General features: G+C 42.9%; 1 long non-coding RNA gene across 3 annotated transcripts in view; it reads left to right on the top strand.

Annotated features, from left to right (window-relative positions):
- The window catches only part of LOC126284697 (uncharacterized), a 175,490-nt gene extending 156,343 nt beyond the window's left edge, over window positions 1-19,147 (top strand). For 2 of the 3 annotated variants that reach the window (XR_007551526.1, XR_007551527.1), the window contains one exon: window positions 10,096-13,576. This is a non-coding gene — a long non-coding RNA (uncharacterized LOC126284697). Of the gene's footprint in view, window positions 1-10,095; window positions 13,577-19,042 lie in introns of those variants that run through there. The other variant, XR_007551528.1, reaches the window with a different exon arrangement.
- The last annotated feature ends 1,615 nt before the right edge of the window (window positions 19,148-20,762 follow it).

Raw genomic sequence — 20,762 nt, 5'->3', positions numbered from 1 at the left:
AGGAACGATACAGGATAGGAATGGTCAGTGTTGTCCACGATCAAACTGACGACGATCAAGCAGAGATGCACATATGCCCCCCCCCCCCCCCCCCGCTGATTTCTGTGATTTTGTCTTAGAGTCTGCTGTACCATCCGATTTCTGAACCTCCCTAATTGCATGAAAATGTTTCACAGTGGTGGAATGATCGCAGTTCCTTACAGTTACCAGTTCTCAAGTAAACTGGCGTGATTCGTTGTGAATTAATGGGTTCAAACGATCTTCATCAAACCCCCAGTATCTTCCTGAACGTGGAGAGACAGTAACGTCAAAACGATCCTCCTTAAACGCCGTGCTGTGTCAGTGGCAGTATCCAGATACACGGCGCAAATGTCTCTAGCTACCTCCGCTGCTGTCACCTCTCTATTGAAGTCGAACCAAAAAATATAGCAGAAATCTTCCGGTCTTTCCACTTGGCACTCCATCTTTTGGAGTCCACAGGTCGTCTCACTATCTCTCCAAACGACAAAATGTCTATATGTAAACTCCAACAAAAACAGTGAACTACAAGCATAAAATGACAATCTATAAATAAACCCGTATCAACTGGAATACCAACATGCAAAACAAAAACGCTACAGCCGGCCGGGGTGGCCGAGCGGTTCTAGGCGCTACAGTCTGGAACCGCGCGACCGCTACGGCCGCAGATTGGAATCCTGCCTCGGGCATGGATTTCTGTGATGTCCTTAGGTCAGTTAGGTTTAAGTAGTTCTAAGTTCTAGGGGACTGATGACCTCAGCAGTTAAGTCCCATAGTGCTCAGAGCCATTTGAGCCCAAAAACGCTGCAGACTTAATCACCAACCAGATACTTTGATTCAGTGAGTGCGATTGCGAAAAACTCGATTGCACACGAAAGAATTGCTTTCTTTAATCATTGCGCATTCGAAATCACATACAAATGTTAACAACTATCATTAGTTTGTTTATTATTGGGGCGACAATTTGTTTCTCACGAAATTGTGACTGTCTTTAGCTACTTCTTTGTCGCCTGACGAATTTTCTTTTCTGGTACATTTTTCAAGGCTTTGATGTATCTGATAATATTGTTTATTATCCCATGATTCAATGGTGTGTTCGAACCCTGCATTTCAAAACGGGTTGCCGCTTCTCGTTGTTTTTTTTATTCTAAGGTACTGAAATTAATTCCTTGGTCATCCCACTCCGTCCAGCAAATGCCGAAATGATTCTTTAACCAGGTCATGATCATCCCTTCTGCGTCCTCTAATAATGCTGAACTGTGGCACACTACAAAAGTGATCACCTTGTTAAATGACAACACATTTGATGAAATTCAGTAGTAAAACAATTCTGACCATTAACGACAAAAGTTTCCGAAATAGTTCTTGACCATAAGACAAATTCCACTGTCCGCTTCTAAAGTTCAGTTTACATTATAAAGATGCAAAACTTGAAAGAAAGAGTTATTATGGTGTATGGTGTTGCTAGAACCTGTTAGTTCAAATCTGACCACAGTATTATTTTTAAGTAAACCGACTTTTTTTTTTTTTTTTTTTTTTTTTTTTTTTTTTTTTTTTTTTTTTTTTTTTGCTTCAGCGTGGCACTGATCCTGTTTCGTTCAACACGAGTTTGAAGCAATTCCTGTTTTGGCTTAACTGAGGTTTAAATAGTTTAACTGGAAAGCGTAATAATAATTTAACAATCAGGATGTGAATGGAAGGGCTGATAGGCAAAAGTGCATTCAAGGGTACTGTGAAGCAACATCCTTTTTATCGTTTTCCTACAGAAAATGTGCATCGCGCAACACTATGGTATTTGTTCCATAAATCTTCGGTTTAATGAATTCTTCAGTTTACTCACAGTTATTCTGTGTATTTTGAGGTGAAAGCTGGTTTCTGAACAATGAGTTAAAAGTCTCTTCCCATTATCGATGTTTGTTTACGATGACGACACGTGCACATTACCGCAGATAATAACCATTGCTGACACCGGTAAATTTTGGAAAATACTAATTGTATGGTTTTCTATCATTAATAGACTATGTATGAAATACAGTCCTCATTCTAAGGTCAAGTAATAATTTAAACATGGGGGAGATGTTTTATATTTTCCTGCAAATTTGAACAAGGTGTCTAATTTTAAAAAAATAATTATAGCGTGTTGTGTGCACGAAAAAATTACATTGCTCACATGCAAAATAAAAGTAACGACAAGGAACTGACAGTACCATACTCCACATTAGTTTTTGTTCGATTTACTTCCTGTAATTTTAGCATGTTACGTGGCCGAACATGATGCGTTTCAGAAAAACTGCTGTCAGCACTAAAGTTTTTGTTTCCCTATTACTGCTCTATTTCTGCGTTTTCTCATGCTTCTTACCAGGAAGAGGAAATTAACGAGGAATTATGGTTATTATCTCTTTAATAATGAACAAAAAAATGAAAATCGAAAATAGTTATATTCAGAAGTTTTTATATAACTTTCGCTAATATAAAAAGGAAATAATACACTTACTTTCACTGGGAGACTTAAATGTTTGTGTTAAAAGTGAAGGTCAAGGGGGCATGTAACAGAACGTTAACTGGGTACGCATACTTTCTATTATCAAACAGAAATATGTTGTATTTAATCCCAGAATAACAGTCTTCCATCAGTTAAATTCGTCGATAAAATTATTTCTTAACTCTGATAAGTAATTGTGCATTAATAACCCTTTAAAAATGCATGTTCCTTTGATTCTTGTGTTATCTTTAAGAATATATGACCAAGAACTTACGTCGTCTACCGAAGTGTTATTCTCATTGTTTCGTTTCGCGTTCCGTAGCGTTCGAAATACAGTAAGACGATTGAGTACATGGAGCAGTATATGTCTCCTGCTGGAAAACATCTTCTCTGGACTTTTGCTTGCAATAAACTCTTCAGCTTTAAGCAGCCGTGTTTCTCCTGCACTTTTCCTAAAGTCATCGTAACACCTCCTATTAGATCGTGGACTCGGAGTTTTCTTATCTGTTAAAATCCAGCAAACAGCATAATTCATCCATCAGCTAACATTATCCTCTACGCATGTCGGGCACACCATTTGATTTTATTTACTGTTATAATTACGTATTCTATTTTAATTAGTTATACTGCATGATAAAAAAATGCTGCATCGGAAGACATGGTCGGAAGTCATGGTGCACACTGTTGGCTGGTAAATAAATGTTTAGAGTCATAATTCTCTGTGACAGGCTTGACGAACACCAGACTGCATGAAATGTTCAGGTTTAGTGGTGTTACCAGGCGAGGGTATACACGGGAACAGCGTTTCAGATGTTGAGTGATCATTGTGGCTGATGCGGGGAAGTCACGTACCTGTCTGGAACACCTTATCTGATGCAGCCCGTCACTCTAGTCTGACTCGTGCAATGTTTCCATAAGATGAGATTCAACAGCCGTAAAGTGTTTTATAAAACGCATTTTAACAATCAGCTGTTTATTTATGCCATTAGCCATCCACCGGTTTTGGCTATTGACCATCATCCAGGATGTAGGCTCCAACCTATTAGTTAAAAGCAACCTATATACCTTTGAAGTTTAACAATATCGAAATTACCCAGTCAGTCTGTACAAACATCTGTCATAATTGGTTGATTTGGGGAGGGGACCAAACTGAGAGGTCATCGACCCCATCGAATTAGAGACGGATGGGGGAGGAAGACGGCCGTGCCCTTTCAAAGGAATCATCATGGTATTTGCCTGAAGCGATTAAGGAAAATCACGGAAAACCTAAATCAGGATGGCGCGACGCGGGTTTGAACCGTCGTCCTTTCGAATGTGAGTCCAGTGTGCTAACCGCAGTGCTACGTCGTAGCGTTAGTACTCTAAGAAAAATTATGTCATTTGTTTGTACAGTATCACTGGATACTTTAGATTTAGTTCAGCTTCAAAGGAATATATAATGTGTGTAACTAATTTGTTGCACTCTATATCCTGTATGATGGTTAATAACCGAAACCGGTAGGTGACTAATAGGATAAATAAGCAGCTAATGGTTAAAATGTATTTTACAAAAGTCTTGTGCGAGTCTTTCATATTTGCACAACTACTATAATATACATCCGCGTGAACCTGCATTCTGTATGCCTTGGTCTCGATCTACAGTTTTTAAAGCCCACACTTTGCTCCATTACTAAACAAACTACTGCTTGGTGCCTAAGGATTTTCATGCCAACTTTTCTCTCGATTTAGTCTACTTGTCCAAGAGATCGATTTTCTACCTAGATTGATTCAGAGCATCTTAATTAACCAACCTTCAAGTTTCTTCTGTAGCACTTCATTTCAGAAGCTTCTATCTCCTTCTTTCTTGCCTCTACAGTTTATCGCCCATGTTTCACTTCCATATAATGGTATACTTCTTCTTCGTTGCGTCTTGCCATTTGTTTCGGTGGTTAATGTACAGGACTTCACAAAGTTGGCTTTCACAGGTGGTGCTTTCTTCAGTTAAAACTTCAAAATTGAAAGTCTGTATTCGATATGGAAACCTGTTCAATAATCTAGAATGAGATTTTGACTCTGCAGCGGAGTGTTCGCTTATATGTAACTTCCTGACTGATTAAAACTGCGGAAGAGGTTCAAATGGCTCTGAGCACTATGAGACTTAACATCTAAGGTCATCAGTCCCCTAGAACTTAGAACTACTTAAACCTAACTAGCCTAAGGACAGCACACAACACCCAGTCGTCATGAGGCAGAGAAAATCCCTAACCCCGCATGAAATCGAACCCCAGAACCCGGGCGCGGGAACTGCGGAAGAGCTTCTGTGAAATTTGGAAGGTACGAGACGAGGTATTGGCAGAATTGAAGCTGTGAGGACGGGTCGTGAGTCGTCCTTGGGTAGCTCAGATGGTAGAGCACTTTCCCGCGAAAGGCAAGGACCCCGAGTTCGAGTCTCGGTTCAGCACACAGTTTTAATCTGCCAGGACGTTTCTGTTCAGTAAGGTTTCATCCCCATCTACGAGAAACATCTTCGGAAATGAGTTGCCGATTCTCTGTGTGTGTCAGACATCTCTGGATACAAATTACCCGCTCAGGGACTAGGTGTTGTGCTGCCCTTGTCATCATCATTTCATCCTCATCGACACGCAAGTCTCCGAAGTGGCGCCAACTCGAAAGACTTACACCAGGTGAGCGGTCTACCCCACGGGAGGCACTAGCCACACGGCATTTCCAATCTTTCGTTCTGCCATACGGGCGAGATAGTCTGCTCATTCTGTAGTTTCGAGAGTTATTTACTCTTTATTGTCAAAAGAAACATCGCTATCTCTTCAGACTTATCCGACTTCTAACAACTCAGGATCTTATTGCCGTCTTTTGGCCTTATTTCATCCAATGTATTAACACCGGCTATTAACTCCTTGGATAAGTCTCTGACTGTTACAGATTATAATTAATAATGTCGTATATATCGCTTTCTGTCTTGACAATCATTACAAAGTTTCGGCTACCAGTATCATTCTATCAAAATATATAACTCTTAAAACATAGTTCACAGTCAGTTACAATAAAATCGGTGCTTAAACATTGACGTACAACTTCTAATTATTGATGATGGCAGAACCGAAATGAATTAGATGAAAAATTAATAAAAACAAGCAATCTCCGTCCGAACAGGACAGCAAGGCCCAACGGTACTGACTGGCCGCCGTGTTATTCTCTTCCTCAGCCTACAGGCGTCACTGTATGCGGATACGAAGGAGCATGTGGTCAACACACCGTTCTCCCGACCGTATGTCAGTTCAAGAGACCGGAGATGAAAATAAACTGCCTAATTAAAAAAATTAAGCTACCATAATGGGCGGAGGAATCTAAATGGAACCTCATGGGCTGAAATTGTACATGATGTTATGTCAGTGATTACAAAATCGAGTCATATTTGCAGAGAACTTAGCAGTAAGAGTCCACTTATGAGTATGTCATTATACTACCTCTGAGCTGGATCCGCGCAGTGATGTGGTTGGGAAAGGTGTCATAAAATCGTTTCCTCTCCTGAGGCACGTTGGTCCACAGCTGTTGTAACTATTCCTTGATATACTTGACACAGGCGAAGAGTTTACGTCCAGACTGGTCCCGTAAATGTTCCATCGGGGACTGATTCGTGATCTTGCTGGCCACCCGAATGCCTCAACATGACGCAGACAGTTCATAGAGATGCACGCCATGTGTGAACAACCGTTGTCCTGTTGATACTACAGCATGAGAAGTGAGACATGAGGATGCAAGATATCCGTGACGTACCGTTCTGCCGTAATGGTTCACTCAATCACTACCAGCCCTGACTTGAAGAAGTCCATAATGGACAGCTGCACATGACGCCAGAAGTAACACCGTTGTGCCTCTCGGCAGGTGGCCGCCATAGTTGCCGACACTGGTCCTTCTGGGGAATGCAGAACTGCTGGGCACAAAACAATGCCATTCATCAGCAGTCCATGCTTCACGATGACAGCACCATTCAAATACAGATTCTGAAGTAATTGCACTCATTCATTCATTCATTTCCGTGATTGGTCAGCATTTGCAGAAGGTAGCAACTCCGATGGCCTTGTTGTTTAATTCGATCAGGTCCTGTGTTGTGCAGGGTTGTTCAGGTTGATGACAAATGAGCGGGTGGGCCAGGTCTTGTGTTGTTTCGCACTCGCAGGATGTGTCTCTATCAGCTGCAAGAATGCCCCATTTTCGCATGTCGGTCTTGCAAAGAGGGACGCCCACCCTAAGACGATTGAGATATCTCCAAATAGGGTAGTGCAAGTCATTTCCTAGAGCTAACTCTTACTTTACAGGGATATCAGGTGGTAGCTTGCTATTCCACCTGGTGATGCGGTAAGACTTTGGTGTTCCCTCTAGTGGTTGAGTCCTGGGGATGAAGCTTTTGCCGGCGGTTCTAGGAGCTTCAGTCTGGAACCGCGCGACCGCTACGGTCGCAGGTTCGAATCCTGCCTCGGGCACAGATGTGTGTGATGCCTTTAGGTTAGTTAGGTTTAGGTAGTTCAAAGTTCTATGGGACTGATGTGAAGTCCCATAGTGCTCAGAACCATTTGAACCACTTTTAATGAAGCTCTTTCTCGACGTCAATCGAAAGACTACTGCCTGATGATCATGTAGTGGATGTCGGAGATCATAAGTTTGCTTAGCCCTCTCTACATCAACAGCAACAGCCCTTCTAATAGTGGAGGAGCTATTCCAAAAATTGGGTAGATTTTATCGACTGTAGATGGCTTAATATATCCCGACAAGATGCGGAGGGTCTCACTGATTCCAATATCAACATGTTTGGTGTGAGTGGATGCACTCCACACAGGTGAAGCATACCTTGCAGCGGACACACACAGAGTAAGGACCGAAATTCTCAAGACGGGAGGACTTGCACCCCAGGCGGTGGATATGAGCTTCCTCAAGATGTTTCTCCGTGAAGTAATTTTCAGCCTGGTGTTATGGCAATGTTTCTTGGGGGACAGAGTTCGGTCAAGGGTAAAACCCAGATATACTCGTGCTGAACAATGCTCCAGTCGTTTGCCTTGCTATGTAACGTCCAGTTGCAGTTCTCCAAGTGAAGTGCGCACACTTGCGTCTTGTTGGAATTTGGCTTTAAATGATTGGCTTTTAGTAGGGGCCAAGCGTATCTAGCGCAGAAGTCAACTTTTCCTCTACTTCTTTAAACGTCTTTCCTTGAGCAGCCACTGCAGTATCACCAGCATAGATGAAAAGCCTGGAATTTTCCGTTGTGGGCTGGTCATTAGTGTAAACATTGAAGAGCACAGGGGCGAGCACACTGCCTTGAGGTAAGCCATCCTTCTTGTATGCGCCATCTGCTCTTCTTACCATGGACGTGGAATATTCTGTTCTGCAGAAGAGTACCAATAAGGGACGTTGTATTAACGGCGGCCTTCGCATAGAACGGTAATTCCCTTGTCCGGCTGCTGCTAGTGTCCGGTCATTTCGTGTGAGATGACGCAGAATGTTGCAGACAGTTCATTACGTGTACTTAGATGGCAGGCGCAGATGTGGTTACTACGCAGAATACGGTGATCCACTCCTGTGGTGGTCATAAGCGGTCGACCGGAACTTTGGCAAAGACTGTGCCAGCCCTCGCATCCAGCACCTGGTCTTCGCACATCCGAATGCCCTGCAAACCTCCATACTGTACGATTCGACAATCCGGCCCAATAGAGACCCCGTTTCAAACTCTGCCAGGTGCTGATAATACTGTATCACATGTACAGAGAACACTCAACATCTGAAGCTGTTCAGGCCCCCTTATACAATGTAATTCAACTGCCGCTACTAATAGTTTTTATGCAACAGCAACGCATCCAAATACCACACACGAGATTTTCATATTCTCTCGCTCGTTACGCAAATACTATTAATGATATAGAAAAAGTGAATACGAGTTTTTGTGGGAAATTTAATTTATTTTAATTCTGTAGTGGGAAGTGTTTTCGCTGAAGGCAATGACTTTCAAGAAAAACGCTTCTGCGGTTTCTTTGAATAATTTGAAAACTAAGACCTCCAGCGGAAACGTGACTTAGTACAAAATTTAACTACATTGTATTTCCTAGAACAGGGTCATGTTCATTTTTTTCTGATGATTAATAGTTTGCACATAGCGAGCGCGAGAATATGCAAACTTTTCATGTGGTATTTGAAGACCTTTGAAGTTGCATAAAACTCATGGATAGGGGCAGGTGAACCACCCCGAATACCCTCGGTGGGTAACAACACTGAATACGAACAAAACTATTGCAATCTGTTGGTCGGCTGCTGTGACCGAGCGATTCTAGGCACTTCAGTCTGGAATCACGCTGTTGCACCAGTCGCAAGTTCGAATCCTATCTCGGGCATGGATGTGTGTGATGGCATTAGCTTAGCTAGGTTTAAGTTGTTCTAAGTCTAGGGGACGGATGACCTCAGATGTTAAGTCCCATAGTGCTTAGACCATTTTGAACCATTTGCACTCTGTTGACCGTTCTACGTATCAGAGAACTGCAACGGTAATCACTTATGTCCATGTCAGTTGGGTGTATTTACATAAAGCTACATCGACATCTGACTATGTTTTCTGGGAGCTTCATTTGTTTTTTGAGGAATTTTGTTTTTAAGTGACGTAGGAAGCATTATTTATTTAAAAAATTTCTTTCGTTCTACTTGCCTTCATACGGAAGCGGGGGAAGGAGGGAAACAAGGACCAACGCACACACTCACGAGCTCGCACACGCACACACACACACACACACGCACACACATACACATAGGAGCAAGCGCACACCTTCATACTTTTTTGGTGTTAAAAGTACGTTTTCCGGTTTGTTCCTTATAAATTTGTTTATTATTCAGCAGTAACATCTTCAGCTAATACATTATCAAATCCGGCCACTGTGGCCGAGCGATTCTATGCGCTTCAGTCTGAAACCGCGCGACCGCTATGGTCGCAGGTTCGAATCCTGCCTCGGGCATGGATGTGTGTGATGTCCTTAGGTTGTTTAGGTTTAAGTAGTTCTAAGTTCTAGGGGACTGATGACCACAGATGTTAAGTCCCATGGAGCTCAAAGCCATTTGAACCATTGTCAAAGATGGCGTTTACTCTGTTTTCTTCGCATCAGTCCTTGTGAAATATTCAATGTTGTTCACCACGACTGTTCCCCTTTTGATGACGATGGTCATAGTCTGACGATGGCCTTGTACTCCGAAACGGCTTTAAAAAATGCTGTAGGGCATCGAAAATTATGCATTTTTACTTGTAAATATAAAGCTGTTCTGCCAAGCTGGGACAGAACAATCAGTTAGCACGATTTAAGTTTACTTTTACATCTGTTTATTTCTCCTCTTAAGAACTACATGCTGCGTTAAATTCATTGCCCGAGCGTCGTTTACGAATGCTAATAGGAGTGTTTAGCTGATAAGGCGCTATTATACAGTCCCCCAGCTTTCGTCCGCGCAGATACCCGATAAGCTCACGACAGAGTCATCACTGTTGACTTAAGTATCCTGATGCCCCTTTTCCCGCCGCTGTCGATGAATGGGAGCCAGAACTGAGGAGTGGACGGTGTGCTTTATTGCAGGAGGCGCAACCCGCGGCCGCTACGGCGTCGCACAGTGCAGCGCCGAGCCCTGCCGGCGCGGACAGATGGAGGCGGATAAGCGGGCTGCTTTGGAAGGCGGCCACGTCTGGCGCGGCGACCCGAGCTGAATGGCGGACGAGACGGCGGGGCGCGGCCGGCCGGCCGGACAGCCGCCGGGCCTGCCTGCCTCTCTGTCTGTCTGTCTGCCCGCGAGCCGCGGCCGCAGATAACTCGCACACGTCCCGTCCACGCAGGCCGCGTTACATCTCTCTCTCCACTGGCCGAAACACTCGTTATGCATACGACGTGTCATGCGTGTGTTGCATAATTGGCTGGTGATAAAAGTCGAAAGTCTCAAGTTATCACTTTATGTACGTATGATGTTCAACCAGTGGTTTTTTTGAATCTGATACGGTTTACTGTGCCAATCACTAGTAACTGTACGCTACAGTTCATTGTATCCCCTAATTAAAGTATTTGTTCTTGGTTAAACACATTTACACTGAAGAACCAAAGAAATTGGTTGTTGTTGTTGTTGGTCCCGAGTTCGAACCACAGTCAAAGACACAATTTTAGTCTGCCAGGAAATTTCATTCACTTTGGTTGGTCATGGACACGTCCAACAACGATATCTCTTTTCTGCCATTCTCTTACGTCTCGATGTGGACTCATCTCGATGCACTGATTCGATACAGCGAACTGGTACATACACAGCACTTTGCTGCCATGACATATGTGTAGAGTTCCAAGGCGCCTACTGTGCTGTTTCAAGGTGGTAACTAATGTTTTGTCCGTCCATCTTAGATATCCCACAGTACTGGAAGAATGCATTTGCCTATGAAATAGATTCAGCCTGCGTTACTATTACTTTCATCAAATTATGAGGGTCACATAACAGTCGTTGTTGTTGTTGTGGTCTTCAGTCCTGAGACTGGTTTGATGCAGCTCTCCATGCTACTCTATCCTGTGCAAGCTTCTTCATCTCCCAGTACCCACTGCAACCTACATCCGTCTGAATCTGCTTAGTGTATTCACCTCTTGGTCTCCCTCTACGATTTTTACCCTCCACGCTCCCCTTCAATGCTATATTGGTGAACCATTGATGCCTCAGAACATGTCCTGCCAACCGATCCCTTCTTCTAGTCAAGTTGTGCCACAAACTCCTCTTCTCTCCAATTCTATTCAATACCTCCTCATTACTTATGTGGTCTACCCATCTTGTCCTCGGCATTCTTCTGTAGCGCCACATTTCGAAAGCTTCTATTCTCTTCTTGTCTACACTATTTATTGTCCATGTTTCACTGCACTACACTCCACACAAATACTTCCAGAGATGAAACTGGTATACTTGCCTAATATCGTGCAGCGCCACCGCCAGCACGCCGAAGTGCCGCAACACGACGTGGCATGGACTCAGCTAATGTCTGAAGTAGTGCTGGACAGAAATAGCACCATGAATCCGGCAAGGCTGTCCGTAAATCTGTAAGAGTGCGAGTAGGTGGATATCTCTTCTGAGTAACACGTTGCAAGGCATCTCAGATATGCTCAATAATGTTCATGTTTGGGAAGTTTGGTGACCACTGGAAGTGATTAAACTCAGAAGTGTGTTACTCGAGAAACTCTGCAGCAATTCTGAACGTGTGGGATGTCGCATGGTCCTGTTTGAATTGCACAACTACGTCGGAATGCACAATGGACATGAATGGATGCTGGTGATCACATTGCATGCTGACGTGTCACCTGTGAGATTCCTGTCTTGACGTATCAGGGGTCCCATATCACTCCAACTGCACGCGCGCCATACCGTTACAGAGCCTCTACCAGCTTGAACACTCCCCTTCTGACACTCAGGTCCATGCAGTCATGAGTTTGACTCCATACCCGTATACGGCGATCCGCTAGACACAAATCGAAACGAGACTCGTCCGACGAGGCAACACATTTCTAGTCATGGACAATCTAATTTTGGTGTTGACGGCCCCAGGCGAGACGTAAACCTTTGTGTCGTGCAGTCATAAAGAACACACGAGTGGAGTTTCGGCTCCGAAGGCCCATATCAATTATGTTTCGTTGAATAGTTCGCACTCTGACACTGTTGATTGCCCAGCACTCAAATCTGCAGCAATATCAGCAAGGGTTGCACTTCTGTAACGTTGAACGATTCTCTTCATTCGCCGTTGGTCCCGTTCTTGCAGCATCTTTTTCCTTCTTCAGCGATGTCGGAGATTTGATGTTTTACCGGATTCCTGATATTCACGGTACACTCATGAAATGGTCGTACGGGAAAATCCAGACTTCATCGCTACCTTGAAGATGCTGTGTCCCATCGCTAGTGCGCCGACTATAACACCACTTTCAAACTCACTTAAATCTTGATAACTGGCCATTGTAGCAACAGTAACTGATCTAATGACCACGTCAGACACTTGTGGTCTTATATAGGCGCTGCCGACCGCAGCGCCGTATTCTGCCTCTTTACATACCTCCGCATTTATAAACGCATGCCTATACCAGTTTCTTTGGCGATTCAGTGCATATGACAGCAGTAGCAATCGTACCGTTTGTTTTAGTTTCTAGGTAGCAACCCAGAGATATGACATGAAATTAATAAATACAAAAATAAATGGAGGAGGTGAATGTATCAATCTATGGTGCGGGACCCTGATCCGGAAACGACGGAATCCGACGCGAGAATCGTTCCGGTACCTATGACATTCGATCACTTCTAGTGGAAACCGTTTCCCTTCCATGCTTTGGTAGAAGGTGGTATGGAACAAAAGAAGAAAAAGTTGTTTAGTAAACATCGGCTCTGAAATGAATCCATTGAGAGCTATGATCAAGTGTTCAGTACACGATATGTTTTTAGTCACGGCGAGAATAAACTAGTTCTCATACCTCTTAAGGTAAGCGTTTTAGAAGTCATATTTACCGGATATATTTTTCTTGTTTTGGTCCATACTGTCTCCTCCCAAAACACAACAAAGAACTTCAGGTTGAAGGTTTTTTGTGTCAGAAGTATAGCAACGATTTTCAACTGTCGACTCGTCATTTCTGGACCAGTCCCTTACCTCAGGCCGGTCGTCGTGGTCGTGTGGTTCTAGGGGCTTCAGTCCGGAACCGCGAGACTGCTACGGTTGCAGATTCGACTCCTGCCTCGAGCATGGATGTGTGTGATGTCCTTGGGTTAGTTAGGTATACGTAGTTCTAAGTTCTAGGGGACTGATGACCTCAGATGTTCAGTCCCATAGTTCTCAGAGCCATTTTGAACCTTACCTCAGATTGATATATTTGCACTTCTCCATAATTCCTGTAAGTCTGTAACAGCATCATCGCCATGTCTTCTGTCCGAAGACTGGTTTCATGCGGCTCTACATGCAACTCTATCCTTTGCAAACTTCCTCATCTCATAGTAAGTACTGCAGTGTACGTTCATCTGAATCTGCTTACCGCATTCATCTCTTGATCTCCCTCTACGATTTTTACCCCCCCCCCCCCCAACACTAAATTGGTGATCCCTTGATGTCTCAGAATGTACTACTAACCGATCCTTCTTGTAGTCAGGTTGTGCGATAAATTTCTTTGCCCCCCTCCCACCACGTTTCTATTCAGTACCTTCTCATTAGTTACACGATCTACCCACCTAATCTTTAATCTTCAGCATTTGTTAGTATCGTGTATAGATTTAAGTGTAAGGAAATCTTTTCTGAAAATATTTTGACGGAGGGTAGCCATGTGTGGAAGTGAAACATGGACGATAAATAGTTTAGACAACAAGAGAATAGAAACTTTCGAAATGTGGTGCTGCAGAACAATGCTGAAGGTTAGATGGATATATCACGTAACTAATGGGGAGGTACTGAATGGAATTGGGTAGAAGAAGAATTTGTGGCATAACTTAACTAGAAGAAGGGATAGTTTGATAGGACATGTTCTGGGGCATCGAGGGATCACCAGTTTAGTATTTGAGGGCAGCGTGGAGGGTAAAAATTGTAGAGGGAGACCAAGAGTTGAATACACTGAGCAAATTCAGAAGGATGTAGGTTGCAGTACGTGCTTCGAGATGAAGCAGCTTGCCCAGGATATGGTAGCATAGAGAGCTGCATCAAACCAGTCTCTGGACTGAAGACCACAACAAGAACAATCTTACCTTTGTAAATATAAGCCACCAGCGACTTTACTTGGCTAATGAGTATGGATTTACTAATTTCAGTTTACGTATTAAATACTTGACGACATTGCTTTGCTTCTTTGGATAGATTTTATTTATATTCTCTGTTAGGTAATACGAACTGGTTATGTTTGCTTTGTGATTTGAGCGGCTGCTCATTACGTTTCGATTTCGTTTCCTTCATGTATAAAAATGGCTAGGACACGGTTGAGTCGGTCTGAATATTGCAGAACAGCTAAAAGCTTAAGGACTCTGTAGTATCAAGAATTTAATAAACATTGTGAGGCAACCGTTGCTGCTGCTAGAAAACATCAGGCCTTAACTCATTCTTTAGAAATTCCATCTGAATGCAAGATTATCTCGCTCCTCAGAGCCCTTCACTGACAGAAGCTTAAAGCTACTTCTGTCCAAGGCAACATCATAGAATCGGAAACTGTCCCAAGAAGTGGCACAGCCGAGCAAGATTTTATATCAAAATCCCGCAAAATCGTAACGATTTACAATTACGCTTTAAACATATACAATCCCCAGTGAGCTTACGCTATGCCGTGACCGTAAACAAAGGAAAACGCTTGCGAGCATGGACTCAGTGTCATTTGATTTTCGAATGGCCAGCTCTACTTTAGGTTGGCAATAGACATTTAATATCGGTCTTTTTTTTTTTTTACAGATAACCTAATATAGTGAAGCATTCACAAAATTATTAAAGAGTGGATGTGTTAGTAACACAAATTGCAGAAGGGCATTAACTGATCAAAAGTATATGGACAAATCATTAAAGAGTGAATGTGTTAAAAATGGTTCAAATGGCTCTGAGCACTATGGGACTCAACTGCTGTGGTCATCAGTCCCCTAGAACTTAGAACTACTTAAACCTAACTAACCTAAGGACATCACACACATCCATGCCCGAGGCAGGATTCGAACCTGCGACCGTAGCAGTCGCACGATTCCGGACTGCGCGCCTAGAACCGCGAGACCACCGCGGCCGGCGTGAATGTGTTAGTAGCACATATTGCAGAAGGGCAATAACTGATCAAAAGTATCTGGACAGCATTTGTAGTGCGAAATCGACTGTTAAGATATGTCATTGGAGGAGGACCCGCCAGTATAATACGAGTTGGAGAGTATCGTCTTGTCAGTAGAGAAGAAGCAACAGCAAAATGAGTCGTTCAGGAGAGCCGACTGACTTAGAATGTGCTCTACTCACCGGATGTCACGGCACTAACAAATCGATCATGGACACTTCAACCCTTCTAAAACTGCTCAAGTTGACTGTTGGTGATGTGAATTGTACTCGTGAAGGAACAAGCACAGCTAAAGCAACATCAGGACACGGTGGCTGTAAAAAAAATCGCATAAAATAAGTGGAAGAACTCACTCATCAGCTCCAAAGTTAGCAGCATTCCAGCCAGCATAGTTACTGTGCGTAGTGAGCTAAAACGATTGGCGTACCGTGTTGAGCAGCGTCTCACAAACAACACATTTCTGTCGCAAATGCTAAGCGACGCTTGAGGTGGTGGAAAGAGCAATACCACTGGACAGTGGCTGACTGAGAACTAGTGAACTGGAATGATGAATGACGCTATACACTGTGGCAACATGACGGAGTCCAGACCTGAACGCAACGGAAGACGTTTAGGATGAGTTAGAAAGTCGACTGCATTCATCGTCCATCATCACGAACTCCACTGGTTTCGGCTATTGATGAAGAATGAGCTTCCTTTCCTCCACAGACATTCAGAGCTATAACTGACAGTGTCTTCAGCAGAGTTCAAGCCCTCGTAAATGGGAAGGGCGGACGGGCAATGTTACGTCCATTAATGGATGCTCAATTAGTATTCACAAGTATAATAATGTTTTCGATGGTACAGATTACGTTAATTTATGACCAAATTTATGTTATTTTCGCTTGCGCTACGACCCTAGAGTCTATCTGCACGTGGTCCAAAATTCGTTCTTGCAAAACACGTCCAAGTGATGATGAGCCTACAGTGACTGGAAAGGTAGTAAATGATACAATAAATCGTATCAGATTTAGAAAGCGACTGATTGAAATCATACCTAGATAAACCGCCTATTTAGCAGCTACAGTTAATAGTCTACAATGGACATAATGAAAGCCATGATGTCTTTAAATACGATGGGTGTCATAAAGTCTTGATTGTCACCTCAACAACAAAAAAATAATCTAGGTGTGTGCATGACTCTTGATAATGGTGTTAAGATTCCGTGCGACATACATTCCCAAACAATGGATAATTTGGCTGAGACTTTGTTTGTAAATGTATTAATTTTGGCTGTTCAGGTACGTCACCATTCTCGACATGCCGGCCACGCAATGGTATCATTAGCAAGGAGATATTTGTGTCATTTTGTGAGGATACGATGAGTCTGAGCAAACCTGATACTCCAAAAGAATAGAATGTGTGGCTGAGTCATCAGCAGAATTAGATGGGGCGTTGTCGTGGGAGCAATAACAACCTCTTGAACACCTTCCAGCGACACTCCGGCTTCACAGTTTCCTGTCATCTCGGCGAGAGAATTCGGTGGTACGCTCCAGTGACAGGCTCCTCCTAACGAGCATAGCATGTTAGCCACACGCTATGGTAGCCCCAAAATGTTCCCAGCATCACCCTGCTCGAAGATGGTTGGGTCTTTGCCTTTCTCGCTGCTAGTGAGTCCACAAATTACCCGCTGCTTCCTCGGTCCCTTTGTCGGGGGTCATCGTGATACGCCCAACACCCTCATCCATGGTTATTATTAGGCTAGACAAGTCATATGGATTGGCTTGACACCCCTGCAACATTATCGCTGCTACCTGAGTTCAGCGACCGTGTGAGCAGTCGTGGAACTCAACGGGCAGCGACCTTTTCCATGTTAAAAATATCGTGCAGGACGGTAAAACTAGTCAGTTACCAGTTTTCACTTTTACCAGTATCACCTCGACTGTGATACGCCGATCATAGAGGAACAAGGCCTCGAATTCCATTTAGGCTCCCGGTTCTTCACAGATAGATCGTCTACCACTTCATTCGTCGTAGCTGAGATTTGTCTGAGCACACCAGAGGCGTCTGAGCCACCTAACCATAGTGTCGTACAGTGGCGCTCTGATGTAGATTTCCACTACCTCAGTATGGATTGTGGCAAAGCTGACTCGTTCAAATACGTATTAACGCTCAATATTCTACTTCCCCAACGCGCATCTCCTCCTACAGCATGCTGCGGTACTGTGGTGCAGGGATTTGCAATCGTGCAAGTACATGTACTTGAGAAAAATCGTGACTTCAGTTTTTCTAGATGATAACTAAGACTTTATGACTACCCTCGTATGGTAACTGGTACAGTAGGCTCTCCCAATCTTTTGAATTACAGTAACCGATACTGCGTAAATTCGAAATCCTCATTTCTACCTCAGCTTCCCCAACTTCCTTTCCAATTACTTAACAAACTAAAATATCTCGGAGTAATCCTCGACTGAATACAAATACGGGTCCCTTCTCCTAATCAGACAACAAAACTATAGCAGTAGAATGAAACAACGATGTGGACTAACATGGGGATTGTATTCCTCCATCATATTCAGCACTTATAAGGCCTCAAGCAGAGCTCCCCTCTTTTATGCTAATGACGTCTCTCCAACAATATCCCTGAAGGCCAAAAACTTCAAGACTTCCACATTCATTTACTATCCACCGCTTGAATGCTGTACGAAGTCCTAATTTCATTCCTCTCCTATCTGAGATTTCCTAAACTTCCTGTAGTCTTGCCACTAACCATCCAATCATTTCTTCCTTGACTACCAATTACCGCACTCTGACGCGTTTGAACCGAAATCCTCCCCACCCCAAACCTTGCACCTACACATTCTCCACGAGCTATCCCAATGAAAATAGAACCACCTCCCCCTGAGTTACTACGGAATTCGCCCATAGACCTAAACGTCCTTCCAGTTCTGCTCTTCTTCCTTCCCACGCCAGGGCTTCTCTACCGCCCACTATTCTGCCTCCCTTCCCAATAGTTTGATATTGCGTCCTCAGCCTCATCTTTTCCAACCTTCCAAAAGCTCTCCCAGAAAAGCTTTAATTACTCACTTCTTGCCCTACACAGAAGTGGTTGATAAGCAGTACAGACCACAAGGGCTAGAAGCTTTTCAAATGTACGGTTGCGGAAGAATGCTAAAGATTAGTTAGTTAGAGCGAGTAATTACCTTATATTGATTCTAAATGGAGAGAAAAGAGCTCTAAGATACGACTATAGAGAGGCAGCCTAATAGGACAAATCAAGAAATAACTATTTTTGTAATTGAGAGGAGTGTGTGAGGTGACACCCGCAGAGAGAGGTTAGGGTCTGAATACAGCAAGAAGTTTCAAACGCATACAGAGACTTTCACAAGACAGCCTAGCTTGGAAAACTGAAACAAGTCTTCAGACTGTAGACTACAATTTCAGTAATGTGAAGCATCGGATGGGATCGAGAAGTGCGTGTATTCTCCAAGGAACTGTAACTGATATCGTAACGGCTGTTCAATGAAATTATCTTAGGTAGCAATTTCTAGAGATTGAATAAGGGGCAGATGGGCCAGACTTGTCTATCAGAAAGTCACTTTCATGTATAACGCTACCTGTTGTGCACTATTCATTATACAGTAAATGTGTATCACAGTACTCCTATATATCTGATTCGCTATTTCCCTCCGAAACATAAATTGTGTTGAATTGTATTAAATTACAAAGACTTAATTAAATGCCCAGACCAGACCATTTCTCCTCGTTTCAGATGATGAAAGATAACAACATCATGAGGAAAGAGTCCATTAGATACTTTTCTGCTACATTTCGTAAATTCTCTGTAACATTTTGAAAATAAATTATTATAAAGGTGTTTCTGTGTAATTTTTTACCCTGCCATAACCTTCCCACAGTTCTTTAAACAAAACTATTTTTCAGTTATGGAAAGGTCACTTTTCTATGGTGTTTCAGACAAGCTATTGTACGCAGTGTCAACAATACACGCACGTACTTAATTATAACAATAATGACAGACGATCGGAAGGACATCTTGTATTGACTGAATGCTCGGGTATACAGTTTTGCGGTCTTCGTTGACTGAGTATTGAGCACTTCAGCTACTTAGATTTCAAAATTATGATTGCGACTGAAAACCTAGCCGATACATATTTTTAACCAAACTGAAATATTTAAATACTTCAAATTTCGTTTGACGCCAGCACACATTTTGTTCGACTGCTTACAATTCCACACCCCTCAGTGTACAGAGATACACTGTGTTGGTAATAATTGTTCCAAGAACAGAGTGATACTCAATGCAATAATTTAAGATGAAGCTTGATTTTTAAAAATTTCATTGATGCACCAGTGTATAGTTTGTCTTTTCAATAAGGATACGTATTTGAAAAATTGAATTAGAAAAGCATTTTTTTTCAGTTGGTGCTGAGTAAACCTATACATATTGCAACTGTGTTACAGTTAGGTTTGAGGTATGCCGTTTCATACGCATGTATTCTTTTGTACTTCGGTTTTGTTATTATTGTGAGAATGGCATGACAGTACATATCTCGCAAGACAGATGTTAGTAAATAACGTCGTTTAGTAATCCATCAAAAAACACCAAACATAATGAAATATCCCCTCTGCAGCGTAGTGTGCGGTGATATGAAACTTCCTGGCATGTTTAAGTTGTGTGATGGATCGAGACTCGAACTCAGGACCTATGTCTTTCGTGGGCAACTGCTTGTCTATTATGATTGAAGGAATGGATTGGTATAAAATAAGACACTGGCATCTTAAGCTGTGTACTAGAATGTTATGTACCTGGCACGGGTAAAATTTATGAGCAAACTAGACTCGAAAATGGACCAAATCAATTCTTTAAATTACACGCAAACTAAAGGGAACACAAGAACTACGCAATTTCCAAAATGTATAACCCAAGAAGTTGATCGATGTATACACTGACGAGCCAAATGATCACGACCACTTGCTTAATAGTCTCGGAAAGCAGTGCATCAGTGATTCTACGTGATACGCATTCTGAAAGTCCTTGCCAGGTTTCAGGGGCAATGTGGGACCAAGTGTCCGCGGAGACACCACGTAATTCCAGTATATTGGTGGCCTGTGGTTCTTGTGCGGTGAGCTGGAACCCAGTAGCGTCCATATGTGTTCCGTCGGTTACAGAACAGGCGAATTTGGTAGCCAAAATAACGATGTGAGTTTACTATAAAGTTCAAACTACGAGGGCCGTTTGAAAAAGTCCGTGCAAAAATAAAAAGTACTTACATGTTTGGGGTAACCCTTTTTTATTTTTCGACATAGTCTCCTTTTAGACTTATACACTTCGTCCAACGCTATTCTAATTTGTTGATCCCTTCCGAATAATAGGAATTGTCCAAGTCTGCAAAATTGCCATTAGTTGCAGCACTCACCTCCTCGTTTGAATAAAATCTCTGTTCCGCCAGCCATTTCTTCAAATTGGGGAA

The sequence above is a fragment of the Schistocerca gregaria genome, chromosome 8, assembly GCF_023897955.1.
Source record: "Schistocerca gregaria isolate iqSchGreg1 chromosome 8, iqSchGreg1.2, whole genome shotgun sequence".
NCBI classification, from domain to species: domain Eukaryota; kingdom Metazoa; phylum Arthropoda; class Insecta; order Orthoptera; family Acrididae; genus Schistocerca; species Schistocerca gregaria.
The sequence above is the reverse complement of the archived record's forward strand: the minus strand, read 5'-3'. Positions and strand labels throughout refer to the sequence as shown.